Below are 20695 nucleotides of genomic sequence, written 5' to 3'. Positions count from 1 at the left end.
GTGCAACTTCCTGCTGTTATTAATATCTGAGTGACTTCAAGATCCTCTGTTTGACTTATCAGCTCTTCTGTCATCTGTCTAACTGACTCCCTATGTTAACTTCCTTTTGTCTGAAATACCTAGAGCAGGTCTTCTTTTTTTTGCTTCCGCTCTGACTGATAGAAGATGATACCTATGCCTAAGGAGTTTAAGGCACAGTAATCCCTCCTTATCCATGGTTTTTCTTTCTGTGGTTACAATGATCTGTGGTCAACCATAGTCTTAAAATATCAAATGGAAAATTCTAGAAAAAAACAACTCAGAATTTTTAAATTGCATACTGTTTTGAGTAATGTGATGAAATCTTGCACTGTCCTTCTCTGTCCCACCTGGGATCCCCAACCATTGACATCATCATGGCTTGATGATCTAGGATCACTTGAAGCAGACCATACTCCTTCTGATGATACCTCAACAGTAGTATAATGCTATGTTACAATGCCCATGTCATTCACCTCACTTCATCTCATCAGGTAGGTATTTTATCAGTTCACATCATTATAAGAAGGAGGGTGAGCACACTGCAATAAGACATTTTGAGAGAGAAAGAGAGAGATCACATTCACATAACTTTTGCTACAGTATATTGGTATACTTTTTCTATTTTAATGTTAGCTATTTTTGTTGATCTCTTACCATACCTAATTTACAAATTAAATTTTATTATAGATATGTGTGTATAGAAAAAATATAGTAAGTATGATATATAGAGTTTGGTAATATCCATAGTTTCAGGCATCCATTGGGGGTCTTGAAACATATCTCCCACAGATAAGGGGGGACTACTGTGTAGAAAAAGTTATGGCTAGATTGTATCCCTGTTGCCTACAATTATGACTGAGACCAAGCATGACATGATGCTTTACCTAAAATGAGAGAAGAAAATCCAAGATTGAATAGGGCTGGAAGACAGGTGGATAAATAGATAGAATAGCTTTTCTTTGCCGTAAAGATGTGAAGAACATTCAATTGGGATGCAGTGCATTAAGCCAAGCTCTTCACCAGTTCTTTTTATGATCTTGGGTAGGTTGCTTCCCCTCTCTGGGCCTCAGTTTTTCTCAAGTATGAAGTGAGGATATGGACTGCCTAGGAGATGCCCAAGCTTTGGCATCTGAGACTCTGAAGTGCAGAACTTTCTTGTGGCATCCTGTCCACTGCTTAACCAGTCTGTTTTATTCCAAACCCCCCAAATGGAGACCTGAGAAGCCCTCATGGAACTGGAACTTTCCTTCCATTCTAAAGATTCTGGCTGCTCCCATCACTGGTACTTGGAGTCTGCTTACTTTTAAAGATATAGACAATCTCTTGCACTAGGTGGGAAAGACTCTAGTGGGTTATATCTGGGTAGGGTGTTGGCAAGAAAGGGCAGAGCAACTTCAGTTTGGAACTATTCTGGAAGCTTCCATGTGCCAGATGCTTCTAAGAAAAATTGAGCTTACAGGCAGAAGACCTGTGTTCCAGTCTTCCTCTGGTGGAATGTTTTATGCGGCTTCAGACCAGTCATTTCCTCTCTCTGATTCTTGGATATACACCTGAAAAGTAATGAGATTGGACCACATAATCTCCAGGCTCCCTTCTCAGGATAATCTTTATTGTCCTCAGGGATTTTCTTGGTTCTCCAGCCCCATATAGGTCCCAGAGAAGACCCCAGGTCACATCCACAGGATACAGGGCAGGACTGAAGAGCTCTGTGGTAGATGCACTGTGTTCTCAGGGGATAAGGGAAGCATCCTGACTCTGATCTTCTCAGCAGACTCAGCTGGATGCTAAGCCGTGGTGCCCACCCCATACCTCTGCTCACCGTCCTTACCAACCTGTCCGACTCTGGCTGTGTGAACATGGCACACTTTGGGCTGGAGGCCTTCCATTTCAGTTTCTCAGCTGTTCCCTGAGCAAGGCAATGGGGATTCCCTAGTATTTCTCAACACTCCAAGCTTCCCCTCCACACGCTAGCATTCAGTTAATGACCATGCACTCTTTCTGAGAGGGACAATATAGGAGGAACCTACGGCTTTCCAAATTGCATCCCATCCTTCGAGGTCCAGGCAGGCCCACCTTCTCTTCCTTCCCTCCTCTGAACACTCATAGCACTTAACTTCAAGGACACTCAACTGCCATTTATAACAACAGCATGGGAACTGTTTTCTATTCAAGCAGAGACGGTATGCTTTTTGGAAGAAAGACTGTGCTGTGTACATTTTTGACTGGTCTTTGTGTGCCAAACAATGCTATGATTTTAAAAATATATTTTTAGGGCTTCTATGGTGGTACAGTGGATAGGAATCCACCTGCCAATGTAGGGGACACGGTTCGATCTCTGGTATGGGAAGATTCCTCATGCCTTGGAGCAACTAAGCGTATGTGCCGTTAACTACTGAGCCAGTGCTCTAAAGCCCTCAAGCCACAACTACCGAGCCCACATGCTGCAACTACTGAAGCCTGTGTGCCTACAGCCTCTGCTCTGCAACAAGAGAAGCCACTGCAATGAAAGTCTGTACATGGCAGCAAAGAGTAGCTTCTACTCACTGCAACTACAGAAAGCTGGCACGCAGCAACAAAGAACCAGCACAACCAAAAATAAACAATAAAGTAAATAAAACATGTATCTAATATCATTCACTCACAGGTGCCCTGGCTGTTATCCTCTGTCTCAGCCCACTTGTTAAGACCATGTGTTGCATACCTAGGAAAAGATTTGAAGTCAGCCCCTTGAGACTGCTGCTTCTTTCCCTCTGGGTAATCTTTTTAAAGAAAAATTATTAATTTTTATTTTTTATTGTCTGGAAAATCATTAAAGTCAAAGAAGGGACTCTGGGAGTGAAACCCCTTACCAGTGCTCGGGGACTGGGTTTTGTACCAAGGACTTGTCCATAAGAGAAGCAAATGCATTGTGCTCACTTTTATCTGGGGCATCTTTGTACCACTTGGTCTACGTTTTTTCCAAAGATTGATTGTCTTACAGAAATGGAGGCAGTTTGGAACTGAATACCTAATAAACAGATGCTTGGTGAATATTTGATTGATTGATGATGTGATTTCAACCTTTCCCTAAGGTGACACCACTTCCTCCAGCTCTCTCTTGGGGGTTCCTTCCTTCTTTTTAAATTTATATTGTTAGGAGCTGACTGCAGATTCTGGTTTCAGCAGCAACTTGAATAAGACCTGTATCATGGCAGAGCAGAGAACACCTTGCTCCCAGGAATAGGCCCTAGGACATCCATATTTCTTCCGCAGTGCCTTCACTCATTCATTTACTCAACAAATATTTGATAAACACTTATATGCCAGGCACAGTGCTGGACTCTGCAGATACGAAGATGAACACCCATGGTCCCTGACCTTGCCAAGCTCATGTGGAATGTGGTGGGTATATTAGCTTAGACTGCCACAACAAAATACCACAAACTGTGTAGCTTGAACACAGGAAATTAATTTTCTCACAGTTAATTGTGAGCCTGGAAGTCCCAGATCAAAGTCCAGGAGGAGCATCCTCTCTTCCTTGCTTGCAGATGGGTACCTTCTCATTATGTCCTTACATGACTTTTTCTTAGAGTGTGCAAGGCGGCTTGGAGGGGAGAGACAGAGAAAGGAACAAAGAGACACAGAGACACACAAGAGAGACACATACAGAGAAGGCTTTCGGGAGTCTCTTCCTTTTTTTATTAATTTTATTTTTGACTGCACTGGATCTTCGTTACTTTGTGCAGCCTTACCTTAGTTATGGCGAATGGGGGCTACTCTGCATTGTGGGGTACAGGCTTCTCATTGCAGGGGCTTCTCCTGTTGCAGAGCACAGGCTCTAAGGCACACAGGTTCAGTCGTTGTGGTGCTCAGGCCTAGTTGCTCCATGGCAGGTGGGATCTTCCCAGAGCAGGGATCATGTCCCCTGTGTTGGCAGATGGATTCTTAACCACTGTGACACCTTTTATCTAAGGACATTAATCCTGTTGGGTTAGACTCACTTTTATGACTTTATGTAACCTTCCTTCCTTAGAGGTCCCATCTCCAAATACAGCCACGTTGGGTCTTAGAGCTTTAACATATGAATTTGGGGGGATGCAAACATTCATTCCATAACAGTGGAGGAGATGGAAAAATAAAGAGGCAATTGCCCATAAGCATTAAAAGTATAAAAACAGGCATGGATACATACAGCTGGTTCACGTTGCTGTGCAGCAGAAACTAACATATTATTGCAAGCAATTATACTCCAATTAAAAAAATAAAAATAGTCATGGAAAGGTAGATACTAAATTCAAGATGGGGGTGGAAGAGGATGTCAATGGAGAGGGATTTTTAGGAACTGAAACTGTGTTGGTAAGGTTTGACTTGTGGTGGACAAAGATGTCAGTGTAATATTCTTTATGCTTTTATGAATTCAGTATTTCATAATGTTTAAAAAATAATGGAAGACAAAATTAAAGCACAATGTAGTAAGAGCTAACTAACGAGGGGAGGGGCAAGCCCAACATGCCACAGAAGCACAAAGAAGGGAATCAGGAAGCTAATGGAAAAAGTGCTATCTGAGGGGAGCAGGGGTGACCCAGGAGAAGGGAGGAAGGTGGTGGTGAGAGGTCAGCGGCAAGGGCCAAGGCCAGAAGTCTTGCCAGGCAGATCTTGAACAGCTTGCTCACTTTCCCCAAATCACTCAGTTTGGGAGTTGGGGGAACAGGGAAAGCCGCACTGTTTAACCTGGTCTCCTTGCAGGGGAGGTGCGTCTGGGGGCCAGATTTCTGGCCTTTGTTACTTGTACAATGATCTGGTTGTGTTTGACACATGAGATGTATTTTGCTTTGGCTGTGTGTTTGGAGCGAATCTCTCCCTGCTGTTGTGACATGTGGAACAGATGGTGTGTAATGTTTGTCCCATAGTTGACTGTTCCCCACTACTCTTCATGAACATTTGTCCATCTGTCCATTCACTCACTGGCCCATCATTTACCCAGTATCCATTTATTGAGTATCTGCTCTGCCAGGTATTGGGTCAAGAGCAAGGATCTGAAGACCCAACACGCCATGGTCAACTAATGACTGAAGAACATGTCAGTTAATGGAAGGCAACGTCTCCGCATTTGTATGGGGCTTGCATATTTCCAAGCACATTCTTCAGTCTAATTGCATTTAACAATCAGGGTTGCTCAGTTTGGTAGGTTTCAATTTTCTGACTAAGGAAACTGAGACTTAAAAGAGAACTGTCTTGATTTTTGACTCCAAGCTAAGGGGCTTTTCCTACCATGCCAAGTTGACGTGAGGCGTGACCTAAAGGGCTAAGGCCACTCCTAGGAAAGATGTTCTCAGACCAGGCTTTTCACCCGCTGCCCTGTTCTCTGAGAATGTGTGCACTGCATTCTCATGGGGAAGTCCAGCCCATGAGCAAAGGTTTCTGAGAAGGAGCAGGGAGCAGGACATGGAAGAGACTTTTACAGTCATTCAGTCCAACCATCCACTGATAACCCAGTGACCTTAGGGATAAAGAAAAACTTAGCCTACCATAAACTCAGCCCCTCTGTTAACGTAAGAAAGAACAGGATAAGTCTTGTTCAGGGCAAAGAAGAACAGAGACCTTAGGTAGAAGGTCTGATCTGGAGAGACCCAAGAGAAGGCAGCAGACCCAGAGTCCTCTGGAGGGAGCCTTTGGTGCAGATGGAGCCCTGGTTAAAGTACCAATTTCTTGGCTTAACCCAGAGTGTCCTCTGGCTTCCGGTCCCTCTGGGTTTGTAATTCAATGGGCAAAGTCCAAGACCATGCCTCTAATACTCCTCCCTTGATCCTTGTTTTGTTTCACTTGAGAACAACCAACCCCACTTGAAGTCAAGGAGTCCGGGTCTCCACCAGCGCAGGGTAACTCAATAGGCAGATTTAGGATAGATTTAGGGCCCCAGGCAGCTAGGGACACCCCCAAATTTGAGAGAATTTCTATTTTGAACTGACCTAGAAGTTGGCAATCCGAAAAATCCAAAAAAGAAGTTCTTTTAATTTCAGTGTACATTTTGTGTTGGTTGGCTGGTCTCAGAAATGATATTGGGGGAGAGACAACAATCTTACTAGGTTTGAGGGCCTTTGAGGGTTATTATCAGGCCTCAGGCCATGAAGAGGGAAAGGAGAAGCAGGTGAGAGGTGAGGAGTTGTCAGGCTGCAGAGAGAAAGGAGACCGCTCTCCAGGAGGAAGAAAAGGGAAGGAGGACTGGCGGGAAGCCTCAGGTTACCCTGACACCTGTTGCCACGGCCGATGGTGGTTTCCTGCCTCTTGTCGGGACGTGCCTGCATAGAGAACATAATGACAAGAAGATGCTTCCTGTTTTGCTGCGTGGTTCATTGTCGGGCATCAAGAGGCAGGGTTTATAGGTCTGTGTTTTTCACGTTGCCAGGTTCCCTGAGGAAAGCGGTGGGGGCAGGTGAAGTTGGGGGTCTGATGGCAGGTTAAGGGAAAGCAGGGGGCAGTTTATGCCTCCAGAATTGCTTAGTGGAACCTCACACCATTCTAGTTTTGACCCCCTAGAGAGGGTGGGGCTGGCCACAGTGTCTGAATGTAGCCAACAGCTCTAGGTTGGAGCCCCTGTGTGTGGCTGAAGGTTTCCTAGAATCCCTTGTGGGCTCCTTTTGTCCCTCCGTGAAACCCAGTGTTGACATCTGTGGTGACCTTTGTCTTGGCAGGTGGCGAGGGTGATCAGAAACTTGGACTGAAATAGCCTCTGTGGTGAAAGCAGGAGGGGGGAAGTGATGTCTGGTCTCGTGACAATTGATGAGTGAGACAGCCAGCATGCCCACTCCCCACCCCCTAGGCCAGGCCTGCCACTGGGCCAGTGTTGCACGTGTCACAGCTGAGTCTGTACGTTGTAGGTATTAGAAAGCCCAAGTGGCTTCACGCTTGTTTCACTTGAGACTGCCTGTTGTGGTAGAAAAGAATAAGGGGTTCTGATTTTGGTTCAGCCAGCCATTTTCCAGGAGCTCCTCATTGAAGAAGCTTGCTTCTTCACCTGGGAATTGAACCAGATGACCTTAGATGTCCTCTCTGGTCATCCACATTTGAGGAGTCCATTGATCATCTCTGGCGGGGCTGGGAAAGAGACCATGTCTGCTTCATTCTTTTCTTGTGCTCTCTTCATGGCATTCAAAGCTCTTCTACAGAGGCCATCTCTAGCCTGAGGCCGGAGGAGTCTCTGACTCCTCACCTCTACCCACTTTGTATTGCCATCATTCTGGACCAACTTGAGTTCCCTCAAGAGTGCTATGCACTTTCATTCTTCTGGGCTTTTCCAGATGCTCTTCTCTCAGGCTAAGATGCCTCTGAATCCCTCCTCCCCTGTTAGACTCAAACTCATCATTCGAGACCCTGCTCAGAGAGCCCTCGCCTCCTGAAGAATTTCTGCTGCTCAAGCCCACAGCATTCTATTCACACTAGTACTGTCTTAGTATCTCTCAGTCTAATTTGTATGACAGGCATCTGTGCATTCTTCTCCTTCCATCAGGTTGCTAGTTGTTGGCAACTTATTTATTTCTTGGATGCTTAACACAGCACTTGGCATATTCTTGTGCTCAACCAGTAGACTGAAGCATCTTTTTGTTGATTTGACCCCAAACAGGCTCTACCTTGAGCTCATGAAATAATGTTCACTCCTTGGTACAGCCAGAGAGGAGCTGGGCTGAGGAGGGAAGCTTAATGGGCATATAGATCTGACTACCTGCTCCTGCTCCTCAAAGGTTAGTGTCAGCGTTGGCTTCCGAATAAAGCTCCTGGGGTCCCAGCTCTGGGAAGGCTCCTAGGCCATTAAGGCAAGTTCCCAGTTTCCAGGATCTTACCTATTGTTTGAGGGAGGACAGGAGCTAATACTTACTCAGCACCTACTGCATACCAGACCCTGAATCACTTCACTTAATTTCACAACAGTTCTGCAGGTGAGCCCTGCAGATGAAGAGACGCAGAGAAATCAAGGTCTTTCCCCAGGAAGACACAGAGCCAGCAGCAGAGAGCAGTGAACAGAGCTTCCCCATGCATCCCCACCCTACACGAATTTGAGCTGGTGACCAGGAACTCAATTTCACAACCACTAAAAGCCTTAAAGCCAAATGTTTCTGCTGTCGTCACACCAGCAAAAATGGAAGCCCCCTGCAGCGCTCACCATACTTCTGAATAAAAATCTTCATGAATGCTTCTGACTGGTGGAGAGTAGGTCATGTGCCCATGCCTAGCTGCAAGGGAGGCTGGGAGTTTGAGTTCTTGACTTCTACTTGGGGAGGCAAGACCATAACAAGGGAATTTCTTCCAGAAAGAAAGGCTGTTCATACATAAGATGATGGGCAGCTACAAACATGACAGATGTACTCTACACTGACTCACCCTCAAAGTCTCACCAAAGAAATTTATTTTAGAGACCTGAACACATTCCTCTTTCAAGTCTTGCTCTTTTCTTAAAATGTGGTTTGAAGAATTTTTATTATATAAGTTTTTGAGATATAGTTTGCATGCAATAAAACCCACCTATTTTAGTATGCGGCTCTAGGGATTTTTACAAATGCATACAGTTGTGTAACCACCACCACATGCAAGGTACAGTATGCAACAATTTCATCACACCCCTAAATTCTCTCATACCTCTTTGTAGTCAACCCCTTCCTCCACCCGCAGCCCTTGGCAACTACAGATCTGGTTTCTGCCTATACTGTCTGGTTTTCTAGAGCAAAGACTTTTAAGAGCAAAGGACAAAAATAGAGCTGAAGAGATTCTATGTGTAAATATCAAAGGACAGATGTTAGAGTCTCCCCCTCCTTGGCCTCTGTCCCAGGGGGAGACAAAGATGATTGCAAATTGATTAAAATGATCAAAAATATAATTTTCTTTCAAATGTCAAGTTTAGGGGTTAATTCAGAAAGAAGGATGAGGCAACCGTTGTGGTCCCAGCTCACTGCATGAATTCCCGCTTAGAGTGACAGACAAATGGCAGCTCTGACCAATACAGTGGTATCCATGGTTCCTTCTAACTGCACCCCTCTTTGTCACATGAAGGATGGGCCCACAGTGGGTCAGTGTTTCCACTTCTTCGTCTTCCTCCAGGTCCCAACATCCAGAATCCCCCAGGCTCAAAGCTGGCCAGAGGATGGTGGTGTAGACGGAGCTTACATGGCAGGCCAGGGAGTAGGAAGGAAAAGGGACTGAGCTGCAGGCCCTGGGCTGGAGGCTGGTAGGAAGCTCTCCAAGGAATCTGAGAATTCTAAATTTAAACATGGCCTTTTAGGTCATTATAAAATATATTTTACATGAGGGAAACATATTTTCAAAATGGGATAGAACCTATTTTATTAATACTTGCCAGTTTATGGGCATAAATATCTGGCATGTGGTATGCAGGTTTCTACTGTACCCTTGGCTGGCCCCTGCAAATGCTGGAAGCTGGCCTTAATAAAACTCTTTGAAAAAATTGAAGTATAGCTTCCCAGGTGGTGCTTGTGGTAAAGAACCTGCTTGCCGATGCAGGAGTCATAAGAGACACAGGTTCATTGGGTCAGAAAGATCACCTGGAGGAGGGTATGGCAATCCACTGCAGTATTCTTGCCTGGAGAATTTCACAGGCAGAGGAGCCTGGAGGGCTACAGTCCATGGGGTCACAAAGAGTTGGACATGACTGAAGCTACTTAGCGTGATTTATATTGTGTTAATTTCTGCGGTACAGCAAAGTGATTCAGTTGTACCTTTATACACATTCCTTTTTCAATGTTTTTTTCCATTATGGTTTATCATAGAATAAATGATATGAATATGGTTGTCTTAGTAGAACCTTGTTGTTTACTTAATAAATGTCTTGAACCTCCTCAGAGATAGTTACCAGAGCTCCCTGCAGGCCAGGCTCCCTGGTCAAGTTCTGTGCTCCTCTCCGGAGGTGGTGAGAAGGGAAGGCAGGAGGGAAACATGTATGGAATGGCCAGCTCTGTGTCTGGACCTGACTCGCGTCCTTTCCCTCACATGAACTCATTTGGGTCTCTCATCTACGCTCCCAAGTGGGTACCTCATTGCCAATTTCTAGGTGAGGAAGCGCAAGCTGGGTGACATTTAAGTGCCGTAAGTGTCCAATCTGGGGTTCCAACCCAGATCTGTGTCGCCCCAAACCAGCAGCCTCCCAGGTTGCTCTTAGAGAGTTCCAACTTGCCTCTGCTCTCCTCCCCACCAGGATTCGCAAGGGGCTAAGAGTCAGTCACTGAAATAGGTTGCAAGGAAGCCTATGCACTGCTTTGGGGATGGAGTAAACCTTAAGTTTCCAGAATCTTCTCTGGTGGACCTGATTTTTATTCCAAAGCACAAAAGGTCAAAGCACAGGTGGCTAAAGTGGGGAGTATGCAAACACTTAGGTAAAGAAAGTACACGTGAATTTGCTGTGGAAGCAAGAGAAAGAAAGACAGAGAGGGGGAGGGTTTCAGCACAAAGAACTTTGGCTTTTGAGTCAGTTCTGGTTTCAAATCCAGGTCCTGGTACTGACTAATTGACTTTGACCGAGTTGCTTAACTACCCAGAACCTCAGTTTCAATATCTACGAAAATAGATCAATACTAGATGGGTTTCTTCTACAAGTCTCGATGAGGCTGAAATGAAGCAGAATCAGTAAAGCACAGGGTCGGGGCGGGGGATCTGGGGGTGAGGAGGACAGGTTCTCATAACTCATCCCCCACCCCGGTCCCCCAGGCTCTCTCCTGTTGACTGTATCACATGAGCCCAGTTTGGCATTTTGCAGACTTCTACAGTTGAGAAACCTAAAAATAAATTTGAATAATGATGGGTTTAGCGCCTGAGGAGCCCTGGCAGGCACTTCTGTGTAAATAGCAGAAGTGAAAAAAAAAAAAAAAAACAAAACCCATTTCATTTCTAGTATTTGAAGCCTGAGTTTAAGAACCCCTATCGTGTGGGCAACTCATAGTGGAGAGGTGGGTGGCGAGGGGGAAGGTTTGGTGTTTTTCTCTTTGTTGTTTTGTTTTTGTTCTGCGATGATGTGGGGGACTCTCCAGGGATGCGTGTCACAGAGCGGGGAGAGGATGGGGGAGTGAAGAAGGCAGGGCAGGTGGGAAATTTAATTCTGTCCCTGACGTAACAGAGCAGAGCTGGGGGAAGGGGGTGTGTCGGTCAACGGGTGGAAAAGGGGACCCCACTCTCAAAGGTCCCGTGGCTGTCATGCCATTCCAACCCCCTGCTCCGAATCACAGTTGGGCGAGTTCCTGAATTCATTTTCAGTGAGCTTCTGAAGAAAGGCCATCTCTGGGGACTTGCCTTGTTCCTGAAATGCTAGTACGTCAGAGACTTCGTTTAAAGGGTGTGAGTGAGTGTGTGAGAGTGTGTGTGTGTGTGTGTGTGTGTGAAACAGACTCATAAAAAGGGAAAGTAAGAAGCTGGCTAACTTGACCATGGTCCACATTGATGGGAGTCACAACTTATTCTTTTTTTTTCATTTATTTTTATTAGTTGGAGGCTAATTACTTTACAATATTGTAGTGGGTTTTGTCATACATTGACATGAATCAGCCATGGAGTTACATGTATTCCCCATCCCGATCCCCCCTACAACTTATTCTTTTAAAAATAATTCTATGTATATATTTTTGGCTGTGCTGGATCTTTGTTGCTGTGTGGGCTTTTCTCCAGCTGCAGTGAGCAGAGGCTACTCTCTAGTTAGGGTGCTTGAGCTTCTCATTGCAGTGGCTTCTCTTGTGGGGCACAGACTCTAGGCATGTCGGCCTCAGTAGTTGTGGTTCCTGGCTTCTAGAGCACAGGGTCAGTAGGTGTGGCAGGCAGTTTACATGTGAGATCTTCCAGGCCCAGGGATTGAACCTGTTTCTCCTGCATTGGTAGGCAGATTCTTTACCACTGAGCCACCAGGGAAGCCGTCTTATTCTTATTCTTGTTGTTTTTAACAAAACTCTTTTCCACCCTTCATATCTCATTTTTCACTGTTCCTCCAAATCCATGTTTTACAGGCTCAGTGAGATGAAGTGAATTCCCCCACAAGTCCTAAGTGGGAGAGTCGAGGCTTGAACTGGTCACCTCCTTCTCTGTACAGTGTTGGTGCTGTGTGCAAGTTGGGCTTAGGTGCTGAGGCTTGGCGAATCCCAGTTTCCCCAAACTTGCCCTATGACCTTGACTTTTGCAAACTCTTTTTTAATTTCAATTTTCATTTAAAAAATTCATTATTTTTAATTTATTTTTTGGCCACACTCTGTGGCTTGCAGGCCAAGGATTGGACCCTGGCCCCAGCAGTGAAGGTGCTGAGTCCTAACCACTGGACCATCAGGGAATTCCCTGAAACTTTTAAAAAATGGACATACTGACATTGTATGCCAATGTCTTCTAGAAAAGGAGTGAATAAGCCAAATAAAACCATACCATACTGTTCAGTTGGATGGCATCACCAACTTGATGGACATGAGTTTGAGCAAACTCTGGGAGTTGGTGATGGACAGGGAAGCCTGGCGTACTGCAGTCCATGGGGTCACAAAGAATCTGACAAGGCTGAGTGACTGAACTGAATTGATACTATGTTTGTTATTTGCTTCCATATAGAGGTCTCTGAGTGGGCTTCCCTCATAGCTCAGTGGGTAAATAATCTGCCTGCAATGCAGGAGACTCTGATTCAATTCCTGGGTTGGGATGATCCTCTGGAGAAGGGATAGGCTACTCATTCCAGTATTCTTGGGCTTTCCTTGTGGCTTAGCTGGTAAGGAATCCGCCTGCAATGTGGGAGACCTGGGTTTGAACCCTGAGTTGGGAAGATCCCCTGGGGAAGGGAAAGGCTACCCACTCCAGTATTCTGGCCTGGAGAATTCCATGGACTGTTGCAAAGAGTCAGACATGACTGAGCTACCTTCACTTTCACTTTCAGAAGTCTCTGAAGGTGACTTTGGAGGAGGCAACCAAGCTGTCTCCTCTTCCCCACCACAAATAAGGGAGTTAAGTGGCAAAAAGAGGCTGTGGGATAGATCTGAAGGTGGGCTTTGTGATTGCAAAGTGAAAGTGAACATGTTAGTCTCTCAGTCATGTTAAGACTCTTTGTGACCCCATGGACGAAGCTCCTCTGTCTATGGGATTCTCCAGGCAAGAAAACTGGAGTGGTTTGCCATTCCCTTCTCCAGGGGACCTTTCTGACCCAGTGATTGAACCTGGGTGTCCCCTACTGCAGGCAGATTCCTGACTGCAGGGGGTTGATAAATGCAGGAGCCTCTGGAAGATAGAAGTGACATCTTCTGGTCCCCTGAGCATCTAGTACCTTTCAATATTGGTCAAAACCACCACCTCCTGATGCTCGCAAGTGCCTGTATTCATCTTCTGGATCCAGCTCAAATGCACCTCCCCATCCCCTAGACTTCCTGGCGTTGCTGTGAAGCATCATGGGCTTTTCTTTCCTGGTCAGTACTGTGACTTTTGTACCTCTATTTAGCACCTATGTCATTCTCCCTGCCTTACAGCCAAGTCCTTGAGTTCCCCCCTTCCCTGAGCTCTCAGAGGGTGGGATCAGTTCTGTTCATCTTTTAAATTTTTAAAATTTATTTATCTATATTTAGTGCACTGAGTCTTCATTGCTGCTTGGGCTTTCTCTAGTTGCGGTGAGTAGGGGCTACTCTCTAGGTGTGGTGTGCAGGCTTCTTATTGCAGTGGCTTCTCTCTTTGCAGAGCATGGGTGCTAGGGCCTTTGGGCTCAGTGGTTGCAGCACTTGGGCTCTGGAACACGTGGTCTTCAGTAGTTGTGTTGCTCCAGCTTAGTTGTTCCACAGCATGTGGAATCTTCCTGGACTATTGATCAAACCCTGTCCCCTGCATTGGCAGGTAGATTCTTAACCACTGAATCACCAGGGAAGTTGGTTCTGTTCATCTTTACTATCCATATCTAAGATAACACCTTGTACAGAGTTGGTGCTTATTAAGCTATGCTGGACTTTACAACAATGAGTTGCTGCCTGTTGGTGGTGGTTTTTTAAAAACCTCATTAAGTTTGACAAGCAAAATTGATAATACTTATCAAATGCACTTTGTACAATGCCAGCATGCATAAAAATAGGTACCATTACACTCTTTTGGTAGGAGTGTAAACTGGTTCAACTTTTCTGGAGAGTAATTTGAATTACTTAGAATTTTTTGTGCCTTTTGGGCAAATTATTTTTATTTTATTTTCTCTCTTCTTCTTTCCCCTCCCCTCCCATCTCTTTTCTTTCCTATCCTCACAAGGGGTTATTGAATGGTTTTTCATCAAGTATTGCTACTATTATATTCAAGGCAATGTTTCAAAAAATACTAGCAAAAATGGGGCCAATATTAATATGGATTTGAATAAACTATAGTTTACATTTATGATAAAATAGTATACAACCTTACAGTTGGTGATATATGAATATTTGTTAACCACATAAACCAAGTTTATGCAGATGGTGACTGCAGCCGTGAAATTAAAAGACGCTTGCTCCTTGGAAGAAAAGCTATGACTAACCTAGACAGCATATTAAAAAGCAGAGACATTACTTTGCCGACAAAGGTCCATCTAGTCAAAGCTGTGGTTTTTCCAGTAATGTATGGATGTGAGTGTTGGACTATAAAGAAAGCTGAGTTCCGAAGAACAGATGCTTTTGAACTGTGGTGTTGGAGAAGACTCTTGAGAGTCCCTTGGACTGCAAGGAGATCAAACCAGTCAACCCTAAAGGAAATCAGTCCTGAATACTCACTGGAAGGACTGATGCTGAAGCTTTAACTCCAATACTTTGGCCACCTGATGCGAAGAACTGACTCATTTGAAAAGACCCTGATGCTGGGAAAGATTGAAGGCAGGAGGAGAAGGGGACAACAGAGGATGAGATGGTTGGATGGCCTCACCGACTCGTTGGACATGTGTTTGAGCAAGCTTCAGAAGTTGGTGAAGGACAGGGAACCTGGTGTGCTGCAGTCCAAGGGGTTGTAAAGAGTTGGACATGACTGAGCAACTGAACTATCTAAACAAAGTTATAAAGGCTAATTACAAAATAGGACTCATGATATAATTCCAATTTTGAAGGAAACAGAAGGATATATCCATGGAAAAATATCTGGGAGGATTTACACTTAAATGTTTTAACCCTTTATTTGGGTGGTGGGATTTCAGGGCATTTTAACTTTCTTTTTATTTCTCTGAATTTTCTCAATTTTCTACCATGAATGTATATTATGTTTAGAACATGGAAAAATACCTTACCTTGTCTTGAGTGGATTCTCTGAGTAAACCCCTTGGTCCTCAAATTCTATATAGAATGAGAAGTTTTACCTCTTCTCTACCACTTTGGTACCTTTTACTTCTTTTTCTTGTCTGATTGCTATGGCTAGGACTTCCAATGCTATGTTGAACAGAAGCAATGAAAGTGGGCATCTTTGTCTGATTCCAGATTTTAAAGGGAAGGCTTTCAGCTTTTCACCATTGAGTATTACACTGGCTGTGGGTTTGTCATAAATGTATTTTTTAATTATGCTGAGATACATTCATTCCCTCTATACCCACTTAAAATGTTTTTAAGTAATTTTATTTATTTATTATTCTTTCTACTTCTTCCCCCTCCCCTCCCACCCCTCTTTTATCCTGTCCTCTCAAGGGGTTATTGAATGGCTTTTCATCAAGTATTACTACTATTCATGGCGATGTTTTTAAAAACACTAGCAGGCTGTGCTGGGTCTTTGTTGCCATGCGGGCCTTTCTCTAATTGCAGCAAGTGGGGGCTGCTATCTAGCTATAGTGCACATGCTTCTCATTGCAGTGGCTTCTCTCTAGAGTGTGTGGGCTTCAGTAGTTGCAGCTTGCAGACTCTAGAGTTCAGGCTCAATAACTGTGACACATGGACTTAATTGCTGTGCAACGTTTGGGATCTTCCCAGACCAGGGATCTAACCCATGTCTCCCACACTGGCAGGTGAATTCTTTCCCACTGAGCCACCAGGGAAGCCCTAATTTTTTAAAAATTAATTAATTACTTTTTAAGTCTTTATTGAATTTGTTACAACATTGCCTGTGTTTCATGTTTTAATTTTTTGGCCCCGAGGCACGCGGGATCTTCCTGACCAGGGATTGAACCTTCATCCCTTGCCTTGAAGGTGAAGTTTTAATCATTGGACCGTCAGGGAGGTCCCCTCTATGCCTACTTTTATAAACGTTTTTTATTTTTTTATCATGAATGGATGTTGAGTTTCATCAAATGCTTTTTCCTCCATCTATTGAGATGATTACATGGTTTTGTCTTTTCTTGCATTGATGTAGTGTATCACATTGATTTGTGGTCCTCAAATTCCGAAAACACCAGTAATCACATCAAAATGTAGGAAGTCAGGGTTAGAAGAGCTGTCAGGAGTTTTTTGGGCCAGAGGCTCTCAAACTTGGCTGCACACTGGAGTCACCCATGAAGCTTCCCAAACTCTGCAGCTCAATCCATGCCCCATGCGGGTAAATCAGAATCACTGGGGTGGACGCAGGCATCCGAGGGTTGCGTCTCCCCAGGTGATTCTGCGGTGCAGCTAGCTGTGAGAACCACTGGTGATAAGCCTCTCTGTCTCACATAGCAGTCGTTAGCCACATGTAGCTATTTAAATTTCATTGAAATTAAGTAAAATTTAAAATTGAGTTCCTTAGTCACACTAGCCATATTTTAAGCACTCACTAGCCACATATGATGAAAGACTACTATCTCAATGCCGTTCTAAATCTACTCAAATTTCAGCAGAAGAGACTGTGGAGGTTCCTGGCCGGAGTGTGTGTATGCATACTCAGTCACTCAATCATGTCTGATTCTTTGCAATTCCACGGACTATAGCCCCTCAGGCTCTACTGTCCATGGGATTTTTCAGGCAAGAATACTGGAGTGGGTTGCCATTTCCTCCCCCAGGGGATCTTCCCGACCCAGGGACCGAACCCAAGTCTCCTACATCTCCTGCATTGGCAGGCGGATTCTTTATCACTGAGCTACCAGGTAAGCCTCGCCTGGCAGGTGGGCACCCTCCTTATAGCAACCCTGATGTTTGTGAAAGGAGAGGTCCCTAGCCCTGCCTTCTCCAGATCTGCCTAGGCTGTAGGTAACAGTGTGCCTAGAAAGTTCTTTCTGCTTTCTCAGGGCTCCTCCCTCCTCTTCCTTGAGCACAAGGAGGTTTTCTGCTCCATGATTGTTCGCAAGGACTCCACAGGCCCAGGCCCTCCTGGCCAGGCCAGCAGGCGAGCAGTTTACACGGAATCCAAGCGCTCAGCGGGGAGCAGATCAAGGCCGAGTGTTTTCCCCAGCTGCTGAGGAAGGTGAGTGAGCCGAGGCAGAATAACAAAAAGCCACTTCAAAAACAGACCAGAAAAGTCAGAGAGCAGAGACAATCAGAGGTTTGAGACACACACACCTCCCTCAAAACCCTGGCAAGAGAGCAAAAACAAGTCAAGGGGGAGCCTCTAGACCTTCTAGTTTCGAGACCGTCGCGGTTGCTGACTTTGAGAACGGGGCCTGTCCCAGCTAGTTCTGAGAGGAGCCAGGAGCTGAGGCTGTGGGGGCTCAGAAACCTCACCTGAGTTCTGAGAACTGTATGGCCTGGTGGGGGGACAGTCCCTGAGTGCGCTGTGTCTCTGGGAAGACTGGGTGTGTGGGAATGGCAGACTCAGGCTGGCTGGGTGAGAGTTTGGGGGCTGTTTTAACCTAGAGGCTAGCTGCCATTTAGAAGCAGAACACCACCCAGCCTGGGCTCTGGGACCTACCCCCAGGAGATGGGTAGGGGGAGGTGGACACAGTCCATCAGGGAATTCCCATGCACAGGCTACCCTTGTCTGGGAAACTCCTCTTTCAGAACTCAACCATGAAGATGCCAAGCCAGAAAGGGAAGCCTGGTGCCCCCTTCCCATCCCCAATTCTGTAGGGCAGTAAAGTACAGCACAGAGAGCCCTGGGAATGGAGGACTTGGCTCAACCCCCAAGCATTGTCACTTACTTGCTATGTGATTTTGGGCAGGTCAGTTTACCTCTGGACTGTAGTTTCTTGACCAGTAAATTGTAGGGTTGGTTTAGACCGATGGTTCTCAACCTGGGCTATTTGGTGGTATAATCTGGTGAGCTATAAAAATAAACAAGATTCTGCTTGTTCTGGGAGACAGCCTAGACATCAGGATTTTTCAAAAATCCTTCAATGATTCTAATGTGTAGGCAAGACTGATAACCACTGGTCTATCCAGATTCACAAGTGCATCATGCTTGGGAGTCAAAATTAAGATTCAAATTCCATAGGACTAGCTAGGGCCTGAAAAACTGCCTTTCTCCCAAGCTCCCAGGTGGTCCTCATGGATCACATCTTAAGTCATAGCAAGTCTATCTTTAACATCCAGAAAACTGAATTTCAGGCTCTGGCAACTCAGTCTGTTTCTGTTTGTTGTGTTGGTAGCTGGCAGTAGTTGCATATTTCTACCCATAGACATCATTCTTCTACATTCTTTTTTTCCCCTCCCGCTCACATAAGAATCATCTATGATTCAGATCTCACTGTTTGAATTCTGACTATTCTCTCTGGATATGAATCAAACAGGGATCGTCTCTTCAAGGGCAGAAAATGAAAGATAAAGCCAGACTGTGATGTGAGTTCAAGGTGGACCATTTTTATTGGAAGAATGGGGAAAGACTCCATGTAGCAGATAACAACAGTTAACAAATTGAGCCTCCACCTCTGCTGGGCACTCTTCAAGCTTTACACAGTAGTCTCATTTACTCCTCACACCAACAACATGGTAAGTACTGATCAGGTCCCCCAGTTTACACATGAGGAAGCTGAGGCTTAAAGAGAATCAGAGACTTTCCCAAACAAGGAGCAGATGTGGGACTTGGACTCACATCTCTGTGTTGACTACTAGTCCACAAAGGTCATGGGCAGTATTTGAGTGCATCACCAACCAGACCGAACTCAACCTAAGCAGATGCAACCAGACTCAACCAGGTTCAGTCAGACCCAATCAGACTCAACCAGACCCAGTTTCTTGGCACTGGGTGAGGAAATGGTGGGATGGGGTTTGCATGAGTTTAGTTTACCTAAGCAACCCCTATACTCACCTTCCATAAACACCGCTACTCTCCCATCAGAAAAGGTAGTAGTTTTCCACCCTGGGCCCAGGCTTCAAGGCCTTTACCTGGCACCTGGGTTCATAGTAATACTTTTTCCTACTTGACGGCCTATCTCAATATAAATCTCTGTCACGTGCATCTTTTTCTACTTATATCATTTTCTTTTCTCCATGGGAGCAGGCAGTGTGTCCAGCTTTGTGACTGTTTTATCTTTTTTCTTTTTTGTAGGCTTGTCCCTCATGAGGAGCCTAGAATATTACCCCTCACCCCCAAAGGGTGTTGCACAGAAGACCAACTGAAGCTACCACGATTGCTGCAAATTCTCAACATCTCAGATTCCACTGGGTTCTCTGCCAAAATGGTAGTCAACAGCCCAACCCAACAGTTTTTCCAACTTGACTCAAACTTTCTTGTCTCGTTTCCTGATATTGGGGTTGTGGGGCTGGAGTGGGGGTAGGGAGTGAGAAAGCAAGCTTGGAGGCTTCATTGTGCCCCCACTAAGTCTTGAGTTCCTGAAGACGGGGCTTTGTCTTCTCCTTTTTATATCCCCAGAAGAGAATGCGGTGCTGGGGAGACAGATGCACACTGATGTCTGTCAGATGAGTGAATGAAGGTGACTCGGGGGCACTTTCTGATGCACTGAACGAATGGCCACACTGATGGTGTGTCCTGCTGGGCCCTCAGGCAGGAGTCACTCGGCACAGGTTTCAGCTTGTGAAGTCCCCAGAACCCTGTGGGCACAGTTCCTGGGAAATCTTTCATTTTCACATCTTCTAAGCTTCTACAGCAGCTCAGGAAGGGGGAGGTTTTCTTAGAGAGCCCAACCCCTTGATATGCTTGGTGCGTTGTTGAAAACCAACCTGGAGAGCAATCAGAAGAGACCCACTACTCTTTAGGGGGCCCCGGGATTGTAGAATGATGGGGGCCCAGGGAAGGGGGAGACCCCTCTCTTTTTTATCTTCCAGAGAAGGGTTCATCTTACTGTAGTGGGTATTTCTTAAAAGTGGGATGACAAAGGTGAAGTGTTCAGTTCACACAGAAGAATTTTCCTCTGCTGATAGTTTTTCTCCTGTCATTAAAACACAGAAAAGGAAGAAAATACAAAGGAAAGAAATCATATATGTACCAAGATGCTAACTGTGCTGAAGAATCTACAGAAACTTAGAGAAAGACAAATATCATATGATACCACTCAATATGTGGTTATCAAATGTGGGTACTCATATGTGGCTATCACACATGTGTGACATCACTTGTAATTGGAATCTAAAAAACGATGTAAACCAACTCATTTACAAGACAAAAATGGACTCACAGATTTTGAAAACAAAACTTATGTGGGGGAGGGGAAGGATAAATTCAGAGCTTGGAATTAGCATACTACTATATATAAAATAGCTTACCAACAAGGACCTGCTGTGTAGTACAGAGAACTCTACTCAATATTCTGTAATAACCTGTATGGGAAAAGAATCTGAAAAAGAATGAATATATGCATACACGTAACTGAATTACTTTTCTGTACACCTAAAACTAACACAATATTGTAAATCAACTCTACTCCAATAAAATTTAAAGAAAGAATCTAAAGAGACTGCATTGG

General features: G+C 44.9%; 1 long non-coding RNA gene across 3 annotated transcripts in view; it reads left to right on the top strand.

Annotated features, from left to right (window-relative positions):
• LOC122442260 overlaps positions 1-20482 on the top strand; it is a 31909-nt gene extending 11427 nt beyond the window's left edge. For 2 of the 3 annotated variants that reach the window (XR_006269619.1, XR_006269617.1), the window contains 3 exons: positions 17126-17301; positions 18563-18761; positions 19321-20482. This is a non-coding gene — a long non-coding RNA (uncharacterized LOC122442260). The remainder of the gene's footprint in view (positions 1-17125; positions 17302-18562; positions 18762-19320) is intronic. The other variant, XR_006269620.1, reaches the window with a different exon arrangement.
• The last annotated feature ends 213 nt before the right edge of the window (positions 20483-20695 follow it).

The sequence above is a fragment of the Cervus canadensis genome, chromosome 1, assembly GCF_019320065.1.
Source record: "Cervus canadensis isolate Bull #8, Minnesota chromosome 1, ASM1932006v1, whole genome shotgun sequence".
NCBI classification, from domain to species: Eukaryota; Metazoa; Chordata; class Mammalia; order Artiodactyla; family Cervidae; genus Cervus; species Cervus canadensis.
Note: the sequence above shows the minus strand (reverse complement) of the source record. Positions and strands in the feature narration are given on the sequence as shown.